At 45.1% G+C, this 24,807-nt stretch overlaps 1 protein-coding gene across 1 annotated transcript in view; it reads right to left on the bottom strand.

Moving 5' to 3' along the window:
- The window catches only part of ANO4 (anoctamin 4), a 364,269-nt gene that overhangs the window by 236,511 nt on the left and 102,951 nt on the right, over window positions 1-24,807 (bottom strand).

Raw genomic sequence — 24,807 nt, 5'->3', positions numbered from 1 at the left:
GTTACATCTCCTGTATAACGTTTGCACATCCTAAATATCTGTAACATTTATTTGCGCATACACTTACAAAACCTGTGCTACTTTACATGTGACATACTTGCAAGCATATATACCATTTAATATGCTCAAGACGAGCAGTAAGAGACAGGGAAGTGTCCATGCTGCTGATGGTGCACGCAGAGGCCATGGCCCAGGGCGCGGTGAAACTGTGCCTGCTGCCAGTGCACAAGAAACACACTCACCCACGATACCTAGCTTCTTGTCCCAGTTTGCAGGGCGGCGCAGGACACTACTCTCGAAGTCAGACTAGTGCAACCAGGTGGTTGGTTGGATTGTAGCAGATAATGCTTCCAGTCAGTTAAGCACCACCCTGTCTTCCAAAAAGTCCAGTCTCAGTAGCCAAGAGTCTGGTCAACAGAATCCTCACCCTGATCCTCCTTCCTCCGACCATGGAGAGTCTTGCCAACAAGCGATCCCACAATCGGATATTTCATCGCTATTCCTTGATTTGGGACTCTCGCCAAACCCGCTTGAAGATGGACATGAGGAGATCTTGTGCAGTGATTCCCAAACTCTTGAGCATTCACAGTCAGAAGAAGATGACGGTGGGGAACAGCAATTAGTGTTTCACAAGGTGGATGATGATGATGAGACACAGTTGCCAATAAGTCAACGGCAATTAGTGTCTGAAGAGGTTGATGATGAGGATGAGACACAGTTGTCAATAAATGAGGTTCTTATTAGGTCAATAAGTCAGGAGGATGACCAGAGTGAGGAAGTGGAAGAGGAGGTGGTGGACGATGAAATCACTGACCCAACCTGGGAAGGTGGCAAGCCGAGCGAGGACAGCAGTACAGAGGGGGAGGGATCTGCAACACCGCAATAGGCTGGAAGAGGCAGTGGGGTGGAAAAAGGGAGAAGGCGGGCTACATGAAACAGGCCTGCAACTGTTCACTGGAGCACCCCCTTGCAGCAACCTCCCTTGCCAAGGGCCAGGTGTTTCGCATTCTGATGCTTTTTTGAGGAAAGTGCGGACGATAAAAAAATTGTCATTTGCAACCTGTGCCATACCAAAATGCTCACGACGTGAGCACGCGCTGGAACTCCGCGTTCCACATGTTGGCCAGGCTTTGTGAGCAGCAGAGGGCAGTAGTGGAATACCAGCTGCAACATGGTCGTCGCATTTCCAGTCAGCTTCCGCTCTTCACAAGCGACGAGTGGGCATGGATGTCTGACCTCTGTGAGGTTTTACGCAAGTTTGAGGAATCAACACAGATGGTGAGCGGCGATGCTGCTATTATCAGGGTAACCATCCCACTTCTGTGTCTACTGAAACGCTCACTGCTCACAATAAAGGCGGATGCTTTGCATGTGGAAGAGGTGGAAATGGGGGAAGACAGTACACAGGGTGATAGCCAGACGACCCTCAGTTCGTCTTCTCAACGCGAATTGGATGATGATGAGAAGGAGGAGGAGCAGGAGACGGTTTCCTCCTCTGCAGAGGGTAGTACCCATAGCAGGTTTATTCCATTTGTTCAACGTGGATGGGCCAAAGAGGAGGAAGAGGATGAGGAGATTAAGAGTCATCCTGATGAGGACAGCAAAGTTTTGTCTGTTGGGACTCTGGCACACATGGCTGACTTAATGTCATGCTGCCTTTCCCGTGACCCTCGCGTTATACGCATTTCGGCCAACACCGATTTACTGGTTGTTCACCCTTCTCGACCCCCGCTATAAAGAGAACTTCTCATCTCTCATTCCTGTGGTGGAGAGGACTAGCAAAATGGTGCAATACCAGAAGGTCCTTGTGGAAAAATTGCTCCAAACATTTGCAGCTGACAACGCTAGCAGCAGAGTACGTAGTTCCTTGGGCAACCGAGGAGGGGAGACGAGGGGAACACACAGCAGTTCCAACAGAGGCAAAGCAACACTCTCCAAGGCCTGGGACAGTTTCATGACACCCGGCCAGCACCCCCACCCTGATGCGCGGCCTAGTGTCACAAGGAGAGAAAAGTTTTGGAAGATGGTGAAGGACTCCGTAGCAGACAGTGTCAGCGTCCTCAATGATCCCTCTGTACCTTACAACTATTGGGTGTCCAAGCTGGACACGTGGCACGAACTGGAGCTCTATGCCCTGGAGGTGCTGCCCTGCCGCCAGCGTTTTGTCAGAGAGGGTATTTAGTGCTGCTGGGGGCATAATAACTGATAAGCACATCCGACTGTCAACTGAAAATGCTGACAGGTTGACTCTTATCAAAATGAACAAGGCCTGAATTGCCCTTGACTTCTCTACTCCAAAAGAGGAAAGCGACTGAACATAAAGGCACTTTTAATGTGGCTTTTATGGTGTTTTACACTGTATTCCCATGCACACCTTCCACGACAAAAAACGGTATATTGTTCAATCTTCCTTTTCTCGTCCTTCTCCTCCTCCTCCATCATAGCAACAAGCTTATTAGGCTGCCCTCGCTACTAATGTTTTAGAGGGTCAGCTCAGCAGCAGCCCCCCCCCCCCAATGTTTTAGAGGGTCAGCTCAGCAGCAGCCCCCCCCCCCCCAATGTTTTAGAGGGTCAGCTCAGCAGCAGGTTCTTGCCCCTAATGTTTTAGAGGGTCAGCTCAGCAGCAGGCCCTCGCCCCTAATGTTTTAGAGGGTCAGCTCAGTAGCAGGCCCTCCCCCCTAATGTTTTAGATGGTCAGCTAAGCAGCAGACCTTCACCCCTAATGTTTTAGAGGGTCACCAGCAGGCCCTCACCCATAATGTTTTAGATGGTCAGCTCAGCAGCAGGCCCTCGCCCCTAATGTTTTAGATGGTCAGCTCAGCAGCAGGCCCTCGCCCCTAATGTTTTAGAGGGTCAGCTAAGCAGGAGACCCTCACCGCTAATGTTTTAGAGGGTCACGAGCAGGCCCTCGCCCATAATGTTTTAGATGGTCAGCTCAGCAGCAGGCCCTCGCCCTTAATGTTTTAGAGTGTCAGCTAAGCAGGAGACCCTTACCCCTAATGTTTTAGAGGGCCAGCAGCAGGCCATCAATCATAATTTTTCAAGGATGTGTATGATGCCCTCCATTATGTGTAATAAAGGGTGTATTGGAGTGCCGTTCCTTGTAATTTTTGGCAGCCCTTTCACTTAGTGCATAGGCTTTATGAGTGTAAAAGTCCCACTATCTGAACACTTGTACCACAATGTGAATGAGGCCCTCCTTTATATACAGGTTGTATCGGAGTGCCTCTTCCTTTGGCAGCACTTGCACTTTATATACCAGCAAATATACAAGAAAGAATGTTTCCTTACAATTTTTCCTCTAAAATCGATTTTATCTTCCGTTTTGTGTGTATTATTGTCAGTCTGTTAAATTGGCGTACTACTCGGACAACATCGTTCCCAGCAGCGACTTGGGAGTCCAAGATGCATCCAGACATCCACCCCATGCTGTTCCCGAACCATTTCATTGGTGTTTCCATCAAATTCTGAATGTTTCCTGTGAACCAGACACAGGCCCGGCGCTATAATAAGGCAGACCAAGCGGCTTTTTATAAATCACTTGCGCCACCCGGCCTCTGTCAGCAGTCACGCCGTCCCACCACCCTCGACCCCGCCTCCACCCATCCGGGCCCGCCCGGCCTCCACCCATCCGAGCCAGGCGCTGCTTTCTTGCTGTGATCTTGCGCCGGGTCTCGTGGGATCACGCGACGTACGCCAAAAGATGGGATTGTGGGAGGCTGCGAGCGAGAGCAAGACAGCGGGAGCAGAGCAGTCTCACTCTCAAAGCGAAGTAAGTTTTTTTTTTTAAATGTGCTCACCGCTGCCTGGCTGCCTGGCTTCATAACTCACACAGGGAGGCACCCCGCCTGGCATGGCACTATATGGCAGGCACCAGCAAATCCTTCACAGGGGCCCGGCCCCGGGGGCAAAAATATATGGCACTGGTAATAAGTAAACTAAACAAAAAATTAAAAACATGGAATATATACACAGGGGACAAATGATTATGGAATATATACAGAGGGGGCAAAATGGATATATACAGGGCCCCTGTATACACTGCGTGCAGAATTATTAGGCAAATTAGTATTTTGACCACATCATCCTCTTTATGCATGTTGTCTTACTCCAAGCTGTATAGGCTCGAAAGCCTACTACAAATTAAGCATATTAGGTGATGTGCATCTCTGTAATGAGAAGGGGTGTGGTCTAATGACATCAACACCCTATATTAGGTGTGCATAATTATTAGGCAACTTCCTTTCCTTTGGCAAAATGAGTCAAAAGAAGGACTTGACAGGCTCAGAAAAGTCAAAAATAGTGAGATATCTTGCAGAGGGATGCAGCACTCTTAAAATTGCAAAGCTTCTGAAGCGTGATCATCGAACATACAAGCGTTTCATTCAAAATAGTCAACAGGGTCGCAAGAAGCGTGTGGAAAAACCAAGGCGCAAAATAACTGCCCATGAACTGAGAAAAGTCAAGCGTGCAGCTGCCAAGATGCCACTTGCCACCAGTTTGGCCATATTTCAGAGCTGCAACATCACTGGAGTGCCCAAAAGCACAAGGTGTGCAATACTCAGAGACATGGCCAAGGTAAGAAAGGCTGAAAGACGACCACCACTGAACAAGACACACAAGCTGAAACGTCAAGATTGGGCCAAGAAATATCTCAAGACTGATTTTTCTAAGGTTTTATGGACTGATGAAATGAGAGTGAGTCTTGATGGGCCAGATGGATGGGCCCGTGGCTGGATTGGTAAAGGGCAGAGAGCTCCAGTCCGACTCAGACGCCAGCAAGGTGGAGGTGGAGTACTGGTTTGGGCTGATATCATCAAAGATGAGCTTGTGGGGCCTTTTCGGGTTGAGGATGGAGTCAAGCTCAACTCCCAGTCCTACTGCCAGTTTCTGGAAGACACCTTCTTCAAGCAGTGGTACAGGAAGAAGTCTGCATCCTTCAAGAAAAACATGATTTTCATGCAGGACAATGCTCCATCACACGCGTCCAAGTACTCCACAGCGTAGCTGGCAAGAAAGGGTATGAAAGAAGAAAATCTAATGACATGGACTCCTTGTTCACCTGTTCTGAACCCCATTGAGAACCTGTGGTCCATCATCAAATGTGAGATTTACAAGGAGGGAAAACAGTACACCTCTCTGAACAGTGTCTGGGAGGCTGTGGTTGCTGCTGCACGCAATGTTGATGGTGAACAGATCAAAACACTGACAGAATACATGGATGGCAGGCTTTTGAGTGTCCTTGCAAAGAAAGGTGGCTATATTGGTCACTGATTTGTTTTTGTTTTGTTTTTGAATGTCAGAAATGTATATTTGTGAATGTTGAGATGTTATATTGGTTTCACTGGTAAAAATAAATAATTGAAATGGGTATATATTTGTTTTTTGTTAAGTTGCCTAATAATTATGCACAGTAATAGTCACCTGCACACACAGATATCCCCCTAAAATAGCTAAAACTAAAAACAAACTAAAAACTACTTCCAAAAATATTCAGCTTTGATATTAATGAGTTTTTTGGGTTCATTGAGAACATGGTTGTTGTTCAATAATAAAATTAATCCTCAAAAATACAACTTGCCTAATAATTCTGCACTCCCTGTATATATCCATTTTGCCCCCTCTGTATATATTCCATTTTGCCCTCTGTGTATATATATATATATATATATCCATGGGATGCTGGTGTTAGGGGGAGTTCTGGGGGGAAGCGGGGCACCAAAATGTAGCTTTGCTTGTGTTGGCAAAAATCCTTGCACCGTCCCTGACCAGACACCCTCCCCTCTTCAGAGCAGGGGTGCCTGGTTTAATGCTCGGGTTCTCCTATTGACTTCTATTGTGCTTGGGTGCTCTGTAGAGCACCGAGCATCCCAAAGTGTTAGCACCCGAGCACTTTGGTACTCGATCAATACTAGTGCAAATCTTTCCATTACACCAGATTTCTGAGTAGGCTTCACTACTGGCTTTGGCTCACAACAACTGATGGAAATAACTATTTCATAGTGACAGGTTTCCTTTAATAAATTATGTATAGGCATAAATGTATAGCTCTCCAGCGAACTGGCAGCTAGATATATCTAACAATATAGATCAGTGATGGAATCATTGAGGAAAGACTCAGTGCAGAGGGTTTTACAAAACGTAACTGAACAGAACGGAATGCCCCAAAATGCATTCCGTTCTGTTCTCATACCGGAGAGCAAACCGCAGCATGCTGCGGTTTTCTTTCCGTCCTGGGATGCGGTGCAAGACGGATCCGTCATGACCCACAATGCAAGTCAATGGGGACGGATCAGTTTTCTCTGACACAATAGAAAACGGATCCGTCCCCCATTGACTTTCAATGGAGTTCATGACGGATCCGTCTGGGGTATGTTAGCGATAATACAACCGGATCCGTTCATAACGGATGCAGATGGTTGTATTATCAGTAACGGAAGCGTTTTTGCTGAGCCCTGTCGGATCCAGCCAAAATGCTAGTGTGAAAGTAGCCTAAGCTTGGCATATTTAAAGCATGGGCACTAATCGTTGACCCACCATGGAACAGAAAGGGGCTTTACCAGAACATACAGTCAGTTATCAGTGCCGACTGCCACAACAAAAGCATGCAACCTATTAGAGCCTCAGAAAGGATAACGTTGTGGTTCTCTAGCACCCAGATCACTGAAAAATATTTTGAATACAGTATGACCATTAGCTAAAGAAAACTCCAGATAATACTTAGGTATAAGATGACTGCAGCTCTCTTTTAATAACCCACATTACTGGCACAAAGTGCTATTTTCAGAGGCTGCATCGATTCTACGCTACCAGGAAATAGAATCCTTACAATGGGATTGCTCAGTCAAATATGCTTCTTCAATCCTCCCAAAGCTCTACAATTTTGATTATTTCCCGTTTTTAAATAAAATGAATTTAATCTCCTGTGTAGATTGCTTTTTCCATAGTTTGGAACATTGCTGCTATATTATAAAAATAAATGAAAATGTCCAGAATCTCGCGTCATGTAAACGGCCGTTGCTGAGCAGTGGCTGTATAGCGGCCCGCAAACAGCGGGTCTGCAATATTCGGGCACCGGCCATGTGCTCCTGGCATCACGGATGCAAACTCATTCATATGTTCTATTTTTTTGCAGTGCGGACAGATCACGGACCCATTCAAGTTTAATGGGTCTCGATCCGTCCCGGCCGCCGCACGGACGTTGCTCATGCATTGGAGACCGCAAGTTGCTGTCTCCAATGCACGGAACGGCCGCACAACGGCCGTGTGCATGAGGCCTCTTCCTGAGGTGGCCCAGTGAATGGATTGTTAAAAATAAATCAGAAAATTCTGTGTTATTTAAATCCATTTTTACTTAGATGCATATTTATTAGTATTCTTTATATGACGAGCAACATAAATATACAAGTTCTCTTCCTGTTTACCTACAGGTCACTTGTCAGATTTGCTGTATAGACTGGAATAGCATGGGGGATTGCTTTAACCCCTTGCTGACCTTTACCCTATATATATGGCATTGTCGGGAAGAACATTCCACAAACCGCTGCACATGATCAGAGCTAGTGATGGAAGAACATGGGCCGGGACAATTCGCAAACGCGCGTTCGCGGCGGGCCCCATTTACTTTAGTCGCAAGCGAACCTGAAAAACCTTCAGGTCGTCATTGCAGCCAGCAAACATTTACTAAAAGTGCACAAACAGTCCCACAACATGGACAGTGATATACCAGCGGGGGATCATTGTCAAAAATTCCCACAGAAAATATGTATTTTAATCAGGGGCCATTTTTATGCATCTTAAAGGGAAATTCTAAAAAATGTGTCCTGCTGGAGCCTAGAAATTTTTTATTTCCTATCGGTTTGATGTATACAAATGTGCAGCACTCCACGTTTTCGTATCCTGCAGAGTCAATTAAAAAAATGTATACGTTAACGTAATTTTTTTTTCTACCATTTTTTTTTCTACCGTGAACAGACGCCACTGTACGGCATCAGTCTGAGGCATCTGTTAACGCATACATTTTTGGTATGCATTAAATGAATGGCAAAAATAGGATGTGAACCCAGCCCTAGTGTCAGAATAAGGGTCCATTCACACATCCGCAATTCCGCTCTGCATTTTGCGGAACGGAATTGCGGACCCATTGTCCGCAATTTCGATCCCGAAAAAAATAGAACATGTCCTATTCTTGTCAGCAATAGCGGACAAGAATAGGCATATTCTATTAGTGCCGGCAATGTGCAGTCCGGATGTACGGATGTATGAATGGACCCTAAGCACCAGTACAAAGCGGAGCAGTGTGGCGGAGAGTGGAGGCCGCCATGTACTGACAGAGCGCTACCTGGTCCTGGTGGTCAGGGATGAGGACTGTGTTTCCCAAGAATAATTTTCTACTGGGAAATACAGGGAACAGTATAATACACTAGAATCTATATAATATAAAGATATTAGCCCTAACCCCGAATAATAATACAATTAGGGGGTCATTTATTATATAGAAATACGTCTATAGGCTACTTTCACACTAGCGTTCGGGGCTCCGCTTGTTTCCGTTTGAAATTATTTTTTTTTGTTCATGGTAATGCAAACGGATCCGTTCTGAACGGATCCAAGCGTTTGCATTATAGGTGCGGATCCGTCTGTGCAGATACCAGACGGATCCGCACCAAACGCAGGTGTGAAAGTAGCCTAAGTTGCTACTTTCACACCTGCGTTTAGGTCGGATCCGTCTGGTATGTGCCCAGACGGATCCGCACCTATAATGCAAACGCTTAGATCCGTTCAGAACGGATCCGTTTGCATTACCATTGTTCATGATAATGCAAACGGATCGGTTTTGATTTTACATTGAAAGTCAATGGGAGACGGATCCGTTTGAAAATTGAGCCATACTGTGTCAACTTCAAACGGATCCGTCCCCATTGACTTACATTGTAAGGCTACTTTCACACTAGCGTTCGGGGCTCCGCTTGTGAGCTCCGTTTGAAGGGGCTCACAAGCGGCCCCGAACGGATCCGTCCAGTCCTAATGCATTCTGAGTGGATGCGGATCCGCTCAGAATGCATCAGTCTGGCTCCGCTTGGCCTCCATTCCGCTCAGCAGACGGACACCTGAACGCTGCTTGCAGCGTTCGGGTGTCCGCCTGGCCGTGCGGAGGCAAACGGATCCGTCCAGACTTACAATGTAAGTCAATGGGAACGGATCCGTTTGAAGTTGACACAATATGGCTCAATTTTCAAACGGATCCGTCCCCCATTGACTTTCAATGTAAAGTCAAAACGGATCCGTTTGCATTATCATGAAAAAAAAAAAAATGCTGAGCAGAGCGGAGGACAAACGGAGCCAGACTGATGCATTCTGAGCGGATCCGCATCCATTCAGAATGCATTAGGGCTGGACGGATCCGTTCGGGGCCGCTTGTGAGCCCCTTCAAACGGAACTCACAAGCGGAGCCCCGAACGCTAGTGTGAAAGTAGCGGCGTATTTCTGACACAGACTGTGGCGCAAAGGTCCTTAGCACCGCAATCTGCATATTTTTCCCCCTTCTGCCAGGTCTAAAAAAGGATGGCGTGGGTAGGGAAAGGGATACAGTTATGGCCATCCAGTTATTGGATACCACTTTGACCGGATGACACCTCTGTACAGTGACCAGATAACACCGCCATACCGTGACCAGATTAAAGGGTATACGAGGGCACAGTACAGGGATCGACTAGGGGCACTGCACAGGGTGTGGTAAGAGGGCACAATGCACGGTATAAGGGGGCACAGTACGGGGTAGGGGGCACAGTCACATGACCCTGTGACATTAGAAGGTCCTTATGGTGAATGCGGTTCATACGCCACCATAATGAGAGGCAGAGGAGTGAGATAAGGGTGTGATTATGTGGATAGAGATAAAAAATTTAACTGTCGGCCAGTACAGGCCCTAAAAATGAGCCAATAGGCATTACCTGACAGCAAAGAACTTTGGATTCTGTGGCTGGAGGTGCATTAGGCGGTCACAGGATAAATATGTAACTGTCGGCCAGTATAGGCCCCAAAAATTAGGCAATAGGCATTCACCTGACAGCAAAGAACTTTGGATTCTGTGGATGGAGGTACATTAGGTGGTCACAGGACAAATATGTAACTGTCGGCCAGTATAGGCCCCAAAAATTAGGCAATAGGCATTCATCTGACAGCAAAGAACTTTGGATTCTGTGGCTGGAGGTGCATTAGGCGGTCACAGGATAAATATGTAACTGTCGGCCAGTATAGGCCCCCAAAAATTAGGCAATAGGCATTCATCTGAGAGCAAAGAACTTTGGATTCTGTGGCTGGAGGTACATTAGGCGGTCACAGGAGAAATATGTAACTGTCGGCCAGTACAGGCACCAAAAATTAGGCATTCACCTGACATAAAAGGCTTTTATGCAGCTGTATATACATAAGGCAAGGACCATTCTTTGTTCTGGGTCGTGGCGGATATGTGTGGGCTGGCATGAGGAAATTTATTTACACGTGGTCATCAAAGGTGTTGAATTCCTCCGACATCCATGCCTCATTCATTTAAAAAATTGTTAGGTAGTCCACACTGTCGTAAGCTAGGCGAGTGCGCTTATCGGTCACGATCCCCCTGCTGTGCTGAACGTCCTTTCGGACAGGACACTCAACAAGGGGCAAGCCAAGAGTGCCATGAAAAATTGTGCCAGCTCTGGCCACAGGTCAAGCCTGCACACCCAGTAGTCAAGGGGTTCCTCGCTTCTCAGAGCGTCCACATCGGCCGTTAACCACCTGTCAGTCTAGGCGTTCCCTGAGGCTGGATCCGGAGGGCGGCTGTCGATGGGTTGGCTGCAAGAATGATTTCATATCCAAAGTGACCAACACATCTTCAAACCGCCCTCTTTTTGCAGGCACGGTAGGATCGGTACCCGCACCTGTTTCGCTGTGACTGGAAATTCCTCTGCCAGAATGCAGCATCTCTCGCAGCAAGGCCTGGAAATGCTGCATTCTGACAGCCCTCTGTGATGCTGGTGCAGTGTCCTACTCATGATCGTGGACACTGCAAACTAGCTTGATTGTGTTTTATTGTCATATATTATGCCTGTATGCTGTACTTCATCTCATGTCATATTCTCCCATGTCACTATGTGATTCTATATGTGTAAGATCCTTTACACAGGCCTAGTTAGTGTGAACTACACTAGTTTCTTCACTAGATGGGGCAGTGTTACAGTGTATATATAGCTTAGCTCAGGCCTAGTTAGGCAGTCTCTCCCTGAAGTCTAGTCAGTGAGCAGCCATGATGTAGCTGCCTGCTGGAGGGAGGCCTCCTGCCTCTCTGCTCTCTCCCTGTTGGCTCCACAGTCCAGGGTTAAAGCCTACAAGATTCAGCCTAGAGGTGAGAAATCTACTTCTATAGCTCGCTCCTCGGGGGTGACCAATGACAAGCTGCAAACAGCAAGTATTCAAGGGGATTAGTATTTTTTATTCAAGTCAAAGGATAGCAAACGGCCGTACTGAAAGGCTTCCCAGGCACCTTTGCACTTAGCTGTAGGACACAGCTTCCGGTATCCACACCTCCAGTTTAAATCCTGAGGGCAGTTAAGCCAACTATCAGAAAAGAACTGGAAATAGAGGTTCAAGGATTCTGAAAACCACCTTTAATTCAGGTTAGAATAAGGCGGGATTTATTACCAGCATAAGGCTTTTATACTTTAAAAGCATAGTCTGAAGCAGTAGCTTTCATATATATAAAAGACAAAGAGCCTGTTTTATCTGAGGACTTACAATACCCTACCCTCGTATGCATAAGAGACTGTATTTCATATCTGGATGTACTAGAGACTGTTTATACTTGGATGTAACCGTTACCCGGAGCAACGTTCAGTAAAAGTTATAAGCTGGATTGCACCATCCTTGTCTCAGTCTCCAATTCCTCAGTTAACACTACAGTAAATGGTTGTACCACCAAAGAAGGTACTGGCGTCACGACTACAAGGGACCTTGCCATAGGAACATTAATACAGACCATCAAGGGCACCTCAAAGCACCATCTGGCCTATGTCTCTTACACCAGAGTGTGCCCCAGAGAATTCCTGTGCCATTCTCTTTATCACTTGTGCAGGCCTGCCCAGGGACGACATAACCGTGAGTAACCAGAACTGTATTTACCTCGGCCCATCTAATGCTCACACCGTGACCTCACATAAGATGTCAGAGAGTGGAGCAGAGCTATGTTTTATAATGTTTTATGCCATATGCCCAGAAGGATATTTTCTGTGATCATTGCACTGAGCTATCTCTTAAAAGTTTTATATGCAAAAAAAATAATAATATATATATATATACAGTCAGGTCCATAAATATTGGGACATCAACACAATTCAATTTTTTTTGGCTCTATACACCACCACAATGGATTTGAAATGAAACGAACAAGATGTGATTTAACTGCAGACTGTCAGCTTTAATTTGAGGGTATTTACATCCAAATCAGGTGAACGGTGTAGGAATTACAACAGTTTGCATATGTGCCTCCCACTTTTTAAGGGACCAAAAGTAATGGACAATTGGCTTCTCAGCTGTTCCATGGCCAGGTGTGTGTTATTCTCTCATTAAACCCAATTACAATGAGCAGATAAAAGGTTCAGAGTTCATTTCAAGTGTGCTATTTGCATTTGGAATCTGTTGCTGTCAACTCTCAAGATGAGATCCAAAGAGCTGTCACTAACAGTGAAGCAAGCCATCATTAGGCTGAAAAAGCAAAACAAACCCATCAGAGAGATAGCAAAAACATTAGGCGTGGCCAAAACAACTGTTTAGAACATTCTTAAAAAGAAGGAATGCACCGGTGAGCTCAGCAACACCAAAAGACCTGGAAGACCACGAAAAACAACTTTGGTGGATGATCGAAGAATTCTTTCCCTGGTGAAGAAAACACCCTTCACAACAGTTGGCCAGATCAAGAACACTCTCCAGGAGGTAGGTGTATGTGTGTCAAAGTTAACAATCAAGAGAAGACTTCACCAGAGTGAATATAGAGGGTTCACCATAAGATGTAAACCATTGGTGAGCCTCAAAAACAGGAAGGCCAGATTAGAGTTTGCCAAACGACATCTAAAAAAGCCTTCACCGTTCTGGAACAACATCCTATGGACAAATGAGACCAAGATCAACTTGTACCAGAGTGATGGGAAGAGAAGAGTATGGAGAAGGAAAGGAACTGCTCATGATCCTAAGCATACCACCTCATCAGTGAAGCATGGTGGTGATAGTGTCATGGCGTGAGCATGTATGGCTGCCAATGGAACTGGTTCTCTTGTATTTATTGATGATGTGACTGCTGACAAAAGCAGCAGGATGAATTCTGAAGTGTTTCGGGCAATATTATCTGCTCACATTCAGCCAAATGCTTCAGAACTCATTGGATGGCGCTTCACAGTGCAGATGGACAATGACCCAAAGCATACTGCAAAAGCAACCAAAGAGTTTTTTAAGGGAAAGAAGTGGAATGTTATGCAATGGCCAAGTCAATCACCTGACCTGAATCTGATTGAGCATGCATTTCACTTGCTGAAGACAAAACTGAAGGGAAAATGCCCCAAGAACAAGCAGGAACTGTAGACAGTTGCAGTAGAGGCCTGGCAGAGCATCACCAGGGATGAAACCCAGCGTCTGGTGATGTCTATGCGTTCCAGACTTCAGGATGTAATTGACTGCAAAGGATTTGCAACCAAGTATTAAAAAGTGAAAGTTTGATTTATGATTATTATTCTGTCCTATTACTTTTGGTCCCTTAACAAGTGGGAGGCACATATGCAAACTGTTGTAATTCCTACACCGTTCACCTGATTTGGATGTAAATACTCTCAAATTAAAGCTGACAGTCTGCAGCTAAAGCACATTTTGTTTGTTTCATTTCAAATCCATTGTGGTGGTGTATAGAGCCAAAAATATTAGAATTGTGTCAATGTCCCAATATTTATGGACCTGACTGTGTGTGTGTGTATATATATATATATATATATATATATTTGCACTTTGATATATGCCATTACTTATTGGGACTCTTTATTACTTGCCATGGACTTTATTGCCCTTACTTATGATCGTCGCCTTCCTTGTCAAGCACCGAAAAGTGTCAACGCCCATTATTTACCCAGACTAGTGATATATATATATTATATGTGATGTATTTGCCTAGAATGTATTTATAGTACATTGCAAAGTCCACATTTATATTTGCTCTTTTTGGAGGTGATTGCATATGGCATATGTTTTGGTGTCTTGCAGGTGACCAGCTTCCTGTTCTGGATGTGTCGGGGGCGACATGTTATACAAGAGGGGTATGCAGTGTCCCACTAGTGGTCATAGTCACCGAAAACTAGTTTGATTGTGTTTTATTGTCATATATTATGCCTGTATGCTGTACTTCATCTCATGTCATATTCTCCCATGTCACTATTAGATTTTTTATGTGTAATATCCTTTACACAGGCCTAGTTAGTGTGAACTACACTAGTTTCTTCACTAGATGGGGCAATGTTACATGATATATATAGCTTAGCTCAGGCCTAGTTAGGCAGTCTTTCCGTAAAGTCTAGTCAGTCATCAGCTATGATGTAGCTGCCTGCTGGAGGGAGGCCTCCTGCCTCTCTGCTCTCTCACTGTTGGCTCCACAGTCCAAGGTTAAAGCCTACAAGATTCAGCCTAGAGGTGAGAAATCTACTTTAATAGCTCGCTCCTCGGGGGTGACCACTGACAAGCTGCAAACAGCAAGTATTCAATGGGACTAGTATATTTTATTCTAGTCAAAGGATAGAAAACGGCCGTACTCAAAGGCTTCCTAGGCACCTTTGCAATTAGCTGTATGACACAGCTTCCGGCATCCACACCTCCAGTTTAAATCCTAAAGGGGAGTTAGGCCAATTGTCAGAAAAGCACTGGAAATAGAGGTTCAAGTATTCTGAAAAACCACCTTTAATTAGGTGAGAGTTAATACCAGCCTAAGGCTTTTATACTTTAAAAGCCTAGTCTGAAGCAGTAGCTTTCATATATATAAAAGACAAAGAGCCTGTTTTATCTGAGGACTTACAATACCCGACCCTCGTATGCATGAGAGACTGTATTTCATATCTGGATGTACTAGAGACTGTTTTATACTTGGATGTAACTGTTACCAGGAGCAACGTTCAGTAAAAGTTATAAGCATCCTTGTCTCAGTCTCCAATTCCTCAGTTAACACTACAGTAAATGGTTGTACCACCATAAACGGTACTAACGTCACGACTACAAGGGACCTTGCCATAGGCACATTAATACAGACCATCAAAGGCACCTCGAAGCACCATCTGGCCTGTGTCCCTTACACCAGAGTGTGCCCCAGAGAATTCCTGTGCCGTTCTCCTTATCACTTGTGCAGGCCTGCTCAGGGACGACATAACCGTGAGTAACCAGAACTGTATTTACCTCGGCCCATCTAATGCTCACACCGTGACCTCACATATAATTCCCCTGTTGGTCTGGCATACTGCATTTTGTGTTTGTACGGAGGTCTAAGTACAGGTCCTTGACCTTTATGCTTTTTATACGGGGTCCCTCTTCAAACACTGGAGCATGAAGGCCCCCTTTTGCACTAAATAGGAAGCGGTGGAGCGCCCTGGCTCCTACTCATCGCCAGCCCCACCCCCAGCCACGGACAACACCAGGGATCCCCGAAAAGTTTAAAGCCTGCTCTTCTTGTAGTTCCAGCACATCGGGCAGTCACAAATCAGACGTCTGATGGGCAAGTGGTGTCGCCGCTGAATGTCAGCAAGGCGAGCCATGGCCGTGTAAGATCTTCTTAAATGGCCAGCGATTTTCCTGGCCTGCCGTAAGACGTCCTGGACCGGGGTATTTGGCAATGAATCTCTGCACGACTAAGTTCAGGACATGTGTCATTTTGCCCTGTTTCTGCGCTCTCAGCAGATTGGCACCGTTGTCGCACACCACTTTACCAACTGTCAAATTGAGCGGGGTTAGTTACTGATTGGCCTGTGACCGCAAAGCTGAAAGCACTGCAGGACCGATGTGGCTCTTGGCTTCGAGGCACAGGAGCCGCAGCACAGCATGGCAACATCTCACCTGGCACGTCGAATAGGTTCAGGGGAGCTTGGGGAGTGCAGCGGAAGAGGCGGTAGCAGTGGAAAAGGAGGAGTCAGCTGAGGAGGAGACGGAGGAAGGAGTAGGAGGTGGAGAAGAAGAGGCCGGACTGCATACAATCCGTGGCGGTAACACCAAATCCACACGGGTGCCATGTGTTACGTGGGCAGTAAAAGTTATGTACCTTCCCTGCCCGTGTTTGCTAGACCACGAGTCTGTGGTGAGATGTATCTTAGCACCGACACTGTGTGCCAGAGATATATTAACTTGCCGCTGAACGTGGCCATATAGTTCAGGGATGCCCTTCTGGGAGAAATATTTCCATCCGGGGACCTTCAATTGCGGTGTGCCAATGGCCACAAATCTTCTAAAGGCCTCCGAGTCCACCAATTTATATGGCAGTAGTTAGCGGGCTAGCAGTTCCGACAAGTCAGCCATTGGGCAAGAGGATTATCTGGCGTCATCATTTTTTTTATGCTCAAACATTTGGGCCACGGAAGCCTGCCTTGTGCCAGATGAAAGCAACGACGGCACGGTGGAAGGTGGAGTGGAGGACAAATGGGAGGAGAGAGGAGAAGGAGAAGAGGCAGGATGTGGAGCGCCGGCAGTGTGGCTTTGTGGGTTCTGACTGCATTGCTCCCACTGGGCTTGGTGATGGGAGGCCAGGTGCCTTCTTAAGGTGGTCGTCCCTAGATGAGTGTTGGGCTTACCGCGACTTACGGAGCCATGTGCCGGCGTCCTGGGAGCGAAAGATGTGACCGTGCATGGTGGATGGCTCGCTCCAGATACATTTGCAGTCTGCTTTTTGCCTCCTGTGCACTGCGAGTTCTGCCTGCTTCTCCTCCCTATCTGCTGCTCTGTCTCTCCGTCTGAACTTCCCTCCTCTTCCTCTCTTGTGGGCACCCACATGACGTCTATCAACACGTCATCATCATCACCTTCACCACCACTGACATTAGAGATCTCGGAGTAGGCAGCAACAGCGGGGACCACCCTCCTTGGGCTGATCTGGGTACTGTTATCAGACCGATGGGTGGCGGCCATTGCTACCTCCTCTTCCTCATCCGATGCCAAGAATGGCTGTGCATCAGCAAGGTCTGGGAATGGATGGGAAAATAATTCCTTTGACTCGAGTGGAGAGGCTATGGTGGTGGTGGTGTCTTTGGGGGTGGATACAGCAGAGAGTGAGGAGGGTGCAGATACAGAGGATGAGGAGGGTGCAGAAGCGGAAGGCTGAGTGAGCCACTCAATCAACTCTGGTGCGGCCTTTGACATAATCGCACGCACCTTCTCCAACTTCCCACTTAGGCTCCGGCCTGGTGCACCTGCCCGACTCCTATCACCCCTGCGGAATGGCCTGCCTCTTCCTCTGCCTGTCACTTTCAAAATGACCCTGTGCCAAAGTCCCTAGAGAAGACTAGTATTTGTGAAAGCTGATATATGGAAGACCTCAATCAGTTGTTAGTTGAAGCTGGTATATCACCCTCAAGCAATAATTTTGTGGATGCAGGTATATGGAAAACCTCTATCAATATTTCGTGGAAGCTGATATATGGCAGGCATCAATCAGTTGTTAGTTAAAGCTGGTATATCACCCTCAAGCAGTAATTTTGTGGACGCAGGTATATGGAAAACCTCTATCACTATTTTGTGAAAGCTGATATACGGCAGGCATCAATCAGTTGTTAGTTGAAGCTGGTATATCACCCTCAAGCAGTAATTTTGTGGAAGCAGGTATATGGAAAACCTCTATCACTATTTTGTGGAAGCTGATATATGGCAGGCCTCAATCAGTTGTAATTTGAAGCAGGTATATCAAAACCCGCAATCTGTATTTTGTGGATGCAGGTATATGGAAAACCTCTATCACTATTTTGTAGAAGCTGATATATGGCAGGCCTCAATCAGTTGTTAGTTGAAGCTGGTATATCACCCTCAAGCAGTAATTTTGTGGAATCAGGTAAAAGGAAAACCTCTATCACTATTTTGTGGAAGCTGATATATGGCAGGCCTCAATCAGTTGTTAGTTGAAGCTGGTATATCACCCTCAAGAAGTAATTTTGTGGACGCAGGTACAGTTGTGTTCAAAATTATTTAACCCCCAATGCTGTAAAGGGTTTTAGGGAATTTAGTGTACATTTGTAATTGTGTTCAGAATGAAATCTTACAAGGACTTTTTAAAGAACCAAATGCAACTAAAATGACATCAATTGTTTTTGTAATACAGTATTAAATGTTTTTTTTGTGATTTCTTCATTGACACAATTATTCAACCCCTTAAAGACTACCACTCTTAAGAACAGAGGTTCATTCAAGTGTGTTCGATCAGGTATTGAAAACACCTGTGGATGTCAAGGAGCAGCAATCAAGCATAATAAGCACCAATTAGGCAGATTTAAAAGGACTGTGATACTCAGCTCCTTCTAGACATTTACTGGTGTGTTTACAAAAATGGTGAAGTCAAGAGAATGGTCCAGGAAGACAAGAGAAGAGGTGATTTCTCTTCACAGGAAGGGCAATGGCTATAAGAAGATTGCAAAGATGTTAAACATACCAAGAGACACCATAGGAAGCATCATTCGCAAATTCAAGGCAAAGGGCACTGTTGAAACGCTACCTGGTCGTGGCAGAAAGAAGATGCTGACTTCGACTGCTGTGCGCTACCTGAAGCGCAAAGTGGAGAAAAGTCCCCGTGTGACTGCTGAGGAACTGAAAAAAGATTTGTCAGATGTGGGTACTGAAGTTTCAGCTCAGACAATAAGGCGCACACTGCGTAATGAAGGCCTCCATGCCAGAACTCCCAGGCGCACCCCCTTGCTGTCTCCAAAGAATAAGAAGAGTCGACTGCAGTATGCCAAAAGTCATGTGGACAAACCACAAAAGTTTTGGGATAGTGTTCTGTGGACTGATGAAACAAAATTAGAACTGTTTGGGCCCATGGAACAACGCTATGTTTGGAGGAGGAAGAACAAGGCCTATGAAGAAAAGAACACCTTGCCTACTGTGAAGCATGGCGGGGGGTCAATCATGCTTTGGGGCTGTTTTGCTTCTACAGGGACATCGAAGCTTCAGCGTGTGCAAGGTACCATGAATTCTCTTCAGTACCAGGAGATATTGGATGAAAATGTGATGCAGTCCGTCACAAACCTGAGGCTTGGGAGACGTTGGACCTTTCAACAGGACAATGATCCCAAGCATACCTCCAAGTCCACTAGAGCATGGTTGCAAATTAAAGGCTTGAACATTTTGAAGTGGCCATCGCAGTCACCAGACTTAAATCCGATTGAGAACCTCTGGTGGGACTTAAAGAAAGCAGTTGCAGCGCGCAAGCCTAAGAATGTGACTGGAGGCTTTTGCCCATGAAGAATAGGCGAAGATACCCGTAGATCGCTGCAAGACACTTGTGTCAAGCTATGCTTCACGTTTAAAAGCTGTTATAACTGGAAAAGGATGTTGTACTAAGTATTAAGATTGAATGTCGCTTGGGGGTTGAATAAAACTGATAATGATGTGAGCACAGAAAATACATTTGTGGTTATTTCATTATAAATGTTATGTTATATTTGTCTGACTTACAAGTGCCTCTTTGATTTAATTGTAAACAAGATGACTGAAATGATCAAAATCAATGTCAAACTGGCCAAAACACTAAATTTCAGTAGGGGTTGAATAATTTTGAACACAACTGTATATGGAAAACCTCTATCACTATTTTGTGGAAGCTGATATATGGCAGCCCTCAATCAGTATTTTCTGGAAGCATACGAATGCACTATAATATACTTTATATGTTAGAAAGTATATTATAAGTATATCACACCCCTCTGTGTATCACATCTATCGATAACACAACGTTACCAGTCCTTAAAAGGACTTTTGTGGCCCTATTAGCTAGAGTTTGGTGTCCCTAAGTTCCTAACAGTCTGTCCCTGCTCTAAAATGCAACCTCTCCCTACACTGGCAAAACACATAATGTAAAAAGGCTGCCAGGTTCTGTTATAGGGTTGGGGGTATGTCCATGTGCTGAAACATCTCAATTGGCTATCCTTTCCCACCTGATGGATGTGTCATGGGTCAAAGTTCGGCACAATGCAAAAGAATATGGCGCACGTGGACATCGCCATTTTTTCGCATGTTTGGCGGATCGCGAACGCGCAAAGTTCGCCATGAGAACCGACCGTCGGGTGAACCGCAAGACCATCACTAATCGGAGCCTGTGCCATCAGCAGGGGTGCATCATTAATGAGGCCAGTTGAGGCAATCGCCTCAGGCAGCACCAGGTAAGGGCCATGGGCTGAAGGGAAGGGGTTAGGTTAATAAATTGGCATTGGGGAGGTGGGGCACTGTTTCAGTTTTCCCCTCAGGCAGCAGAAAGGCTAGGTGGACCTGGCCATCAGAAGCCGCATGTGTCAGCTGTAACATACACCTGACACTCTACTGCAATGGCTGGTTGCCATGGAATGTGATCAAAGGGTGCTGATGGGTTGTCATGACCTGGCGGCCTAACAATCACCCTCAGGTCTGCGATCTTACTACACCAGGGCCAAGGCCTAAAATGATTTGAGTTATGCTTACAGGCATAATACAATGCAATACAACAGCATCAGGCAATAGCATGGTGAAGACCCTCTAGTGGGACAAAAAAAAGGCTGTAAATAATATTATTAAAATATTTTGAAAATTAAAAAAAAATACAAAAGACAAAAAACACAAAAACCCTTTCCCACTGACAAGTGTATAGCAAAAAGCTAAAGAAAAAACTACACATAATTGACATTGCTGCATCGTTAACAACCCAAACTATAAAATGATCATCTAAAGCAGGCATGCTCAACCTGCAGCCCTCCAGATTTTGCAACTCCCAGCATGCCCAAACAGCCTACAGCTATCAGCCTACAGCAGGGCATTGTGGGAGTTGTAGTTTTACAACAGCTGGAGGGCCGTAGGTTAAGCATGCTTCACCTAAAGGGTCATTGAATTTTATTAAAACTTTCGATATGTCATAAAGGCATAGGAAAAATTTTCATTGGTGGGGGTCTGAGCGCTGAGACTCCCACAGATCTCTAGAATGAGAGGATAGCACCACCCACATATCACACTTTCTCGCCTCGCTGCAGAGGACAGAATCAAGGTGGGCCCATAGACTGTCTCCTACAGTAAAGAGATAACATGATATGAGAGTGCTTCTTACTCTCTCCTGGTTCTAGGGATCGGTGGGGACCTCTGCACTAGTGATGAGCGGCAGGGGCAATATTCGAATTCGCTATATTTCGCGAATATTTGGGCGAATATTCGCCATATATTTGAGAATTCGAGAACTCATGATCTCTAGGCATTATTTTCTTGATTGCGAAAATTCGCATAAAATTCGCCTAAAGAATTCGCATAAAAATTCGCATGAACTGGTATTATATAAAAAAAATCGAATATTCGCGATTACGAATATATTTTCCGATATTCTAAATATTCGCGAATTCTTGAAGTGCCGATATTCGCGATTAAAATTCGCAATTCGAATATTCGTGATCAACACTACTCTGCACATGATCAACATTTTTATGTCTCTATGAGATATCAAAAGTTTTACCAAACTCAGTGACCCTTTAACCTGAATGATAAATGCCATAGAAAAGCAGATCAAATACAACACAAAAACTGCTCTTTTTGTGCATCCCGCATCCCAAAAATTTTTATATGAAGTGATCAAGTAACATGTACCCCAAAATGGTAATAAATGAAACTCGAAAGTTGATAACTTACATCACCAATGCAAAAATTTGGAGATGTTTATCATGTGTTCCTTTCTTTGTACCATTAATGCTTGATATGAGCAATTTTGTACAGACAGCAAGGTCAGAAGTAAAAGGTAGAACTGGTTTAAGCACAGTAAATAGTTGCTTTATATGTACCACCAGGGTATTTGTGATCCATCTTAAATTCTTAATATACCTGAATTAAAACTTCCATTGCGATGAACATTGACTAGAACTACATTTAAAAATGCATACGTTTGTTTAACAGATTCTGGCCAAATTAAACTAACCAAAATTGACTGAATATGAAAAAAATTGTATGATCGTACGCTAGTCCATACGATTGTGGAATATTATATGTAATACAAATTATAAAACATATTTCTAGCACTTAACACATGGCCATCACCAAATAACTACCATTTCCTGAAGCGGAAAGAATTTCAGCTGAATCCCTTCGTTTAGGCAATAGCCCCCTCTAGTGGATTCTCCAAGCAAGAACAGGTAGAAAATGTAAAAGATTGGAGAAAACCTGCCACGGCACTGTTTTACAGGTCCTTGAAGCAATATTAATTGCAATTTATTATATTTTTAGTTTAGGAGCTGCTAAAATTTTCCAGAGGAGTTAGTTATTGTTTGTTCTGTGTACCATATTATGACATGAAATGTAAGCAACCTTATCATCTAAATAATCTCTTATTTTCCATTTTGGTCAGTTTTAAAAATGTCAAAATGCCCTGTCAGCAAGCTCCACCCTGTTAATCCAGGAATAGTGCTTGGTAAGGCTGATCCAGATGATTAAAAGGATACCTGGATGGCGAAAATCTATTTTGCTGTTTTCTTCTAAAATTAAATTACCGGTAGGACTTCAGCCATAGCTCCTCAGTTCGTTCATTTTCCATGCTTTGACTGTGACACATGCGATTTCCTGGCCCCGTAATAGTGTCCCAGCACCATGCACCACCATTTTTGCACATTGCACATGGGCAGTAAGCATCTGTTAACTGAACAGATAGTTACTGTACATGCACCACAACTGTGGCACCAGCTAGTACAGGGCCAGGTGAGAGACCATTGATGGCTGGTCCTGTCGGTCAAGGGGATGAGGTGTGGAAAATGGAGGAACTGAGATGCACCAAGGCGCTAGGTCCCACCCCTCACTGCATTGAAGGCCTAATTCACATATAAAAGAAAACTCACTTTTATCTGAAACATATTTTCACCATCCAGGTATCATTTTATTTAGCAGGATCAACCCTACTGGTGCTATTCCTGGTTTAATGGAGTGGATCTTGCTGACTGACACAGCCTCTTTGAAGGGGTTGACCGAGTTATTTTTTTGCTCTTTGTATGTTTATAACTAGGCAAATGTAAAGGCTTTACCATGCACTTTCTTTATCTGCAGTGGCTCCTTTCTCAGATTTCACAGAGGCTCACATGACTTGTGATGTCAGTTTCTCTCCCTGCTCTGATGATGTTTCGTGCACAAGCCTGAGGGAGCAGATATGTGTCTGTATACCAGATGTCACTGTGCTGGTCACGCCTCCCTGCACTGCCGGCTGCTGGTGTCTGTCTTTTCCCCATGGATTCTTCAGGAAACTTTAACCCCTTCTGTAGCACACAGTCAGGGCTGGAGGCTTTACTGAGTAGGCTTTCCCTCCTCATCCTGCAGACACAGAGCTGACAGACTGGAGGAGTTCTGCAGATCATTGCACAAGAACAGGTAGGGGGAAGATCCTGTGTGTATCAGCAGTGCCATTGTACAGCTGGGACTTGTAGTCCTACACATACAACAAGCTGCTGAGCACCCCAGCAGTCAGACATGTCACTCAGAGCAGCACTATTATTCACTCCCTTTGCAGAGCAGGGGGAGAGGCACAAATATTCACGAGGAAAGCCTCAGAGATTGTTGTTATTGCAGGTAAACAAAGGGCCAGAAGAGAACTAGGGAAATACTATCTTTTTGCCTAAAACTTGCATAACTTATGTATATATTGCTGACCATCAGATTTACAGTGCTATATATTTTTTTTCATAACTCAGACAATCCCTTTAAGGCTACATCCACATCTGCAATCTAAATTCTGGTATTCTGTTCCAGTATAGGAACAGAATACTGGAATTGGCATGTCCGGCATTTGCTGGATATCACTGGATCCCATTCACTATAATGGGGTCTGCCAGTTTATTCCTAAGGGGGTACTTGTTACTGGCACATGATTGGGGGACATCTATGTGGGTACTTCTTACTGGCACATGATTAGGGGGCATCTTTGGGGGTACTTGTTACTGGCACATGATTGGAGGGAATCTATGGGGCACTTGTTATTGGCACATGATTGGGGGGCATCTATGGGGGAACCTGTTAATGCCACATGATTTGGGGGCATCTAAGGGGGCACTTGTTACTGGTACATGATTGGGGGACATCTATGTGGGTACTTCTTACTGGCACATTATTAGTGGGCATCTTTGGGGGTACTTGTTACAGGCACATGATTGGTGGGCATCTATGGGGGCACTTGTTACTGGCACATGATTGGGGGGCATCTATGGGGGCACTTGTTACTGGCACATTATTGGGGGCACTGTGGGGGCATCTATAGGGGCATTTCTTACTGGCACATTATTGGTGGCACTTTTTACTGGCACATTATGGGGTGGCACTATGGAGGCATCTATGGTGGCACTTCTTACTGGCACATTATTGTGGGCACTATAGGGGCATCTACGAAGGCCACAAAGAAGGGGTATTTTATATGGGGGGCTCTGTATAGAGGTATTTTATACTGGGAGACATTATGGTAGGTACTATGTGGAAGGGGAGAGAGGAGTACTATGGGCTCATCTATGAGGGGCACTAAGAAGGAGTATTTTATACTTGCAAATTATGGGGGACACTGAGGGCATCTACTGGGGCACTATATAT

The sequence above is a fragment of the Bufo bufo genome, chromosome 1 (assembly GCF_905171765.1).
Source record: "Bufo bufo chromosome 1, aBufBuf1.1, whole genome shotgun sequence".
Taxonomy (NCBI): domain Eukaryota; kingdom Metazoa; phylum Chordata; class Amphibia; order Anura; family Bufonidae; genus Bufo; species Bufo bufo.
The sequence above is the reverse complement of the archived record's forward strand: the minus strand, read 5'-3'. Positions and strand labels throughout refer to the sequence as shown.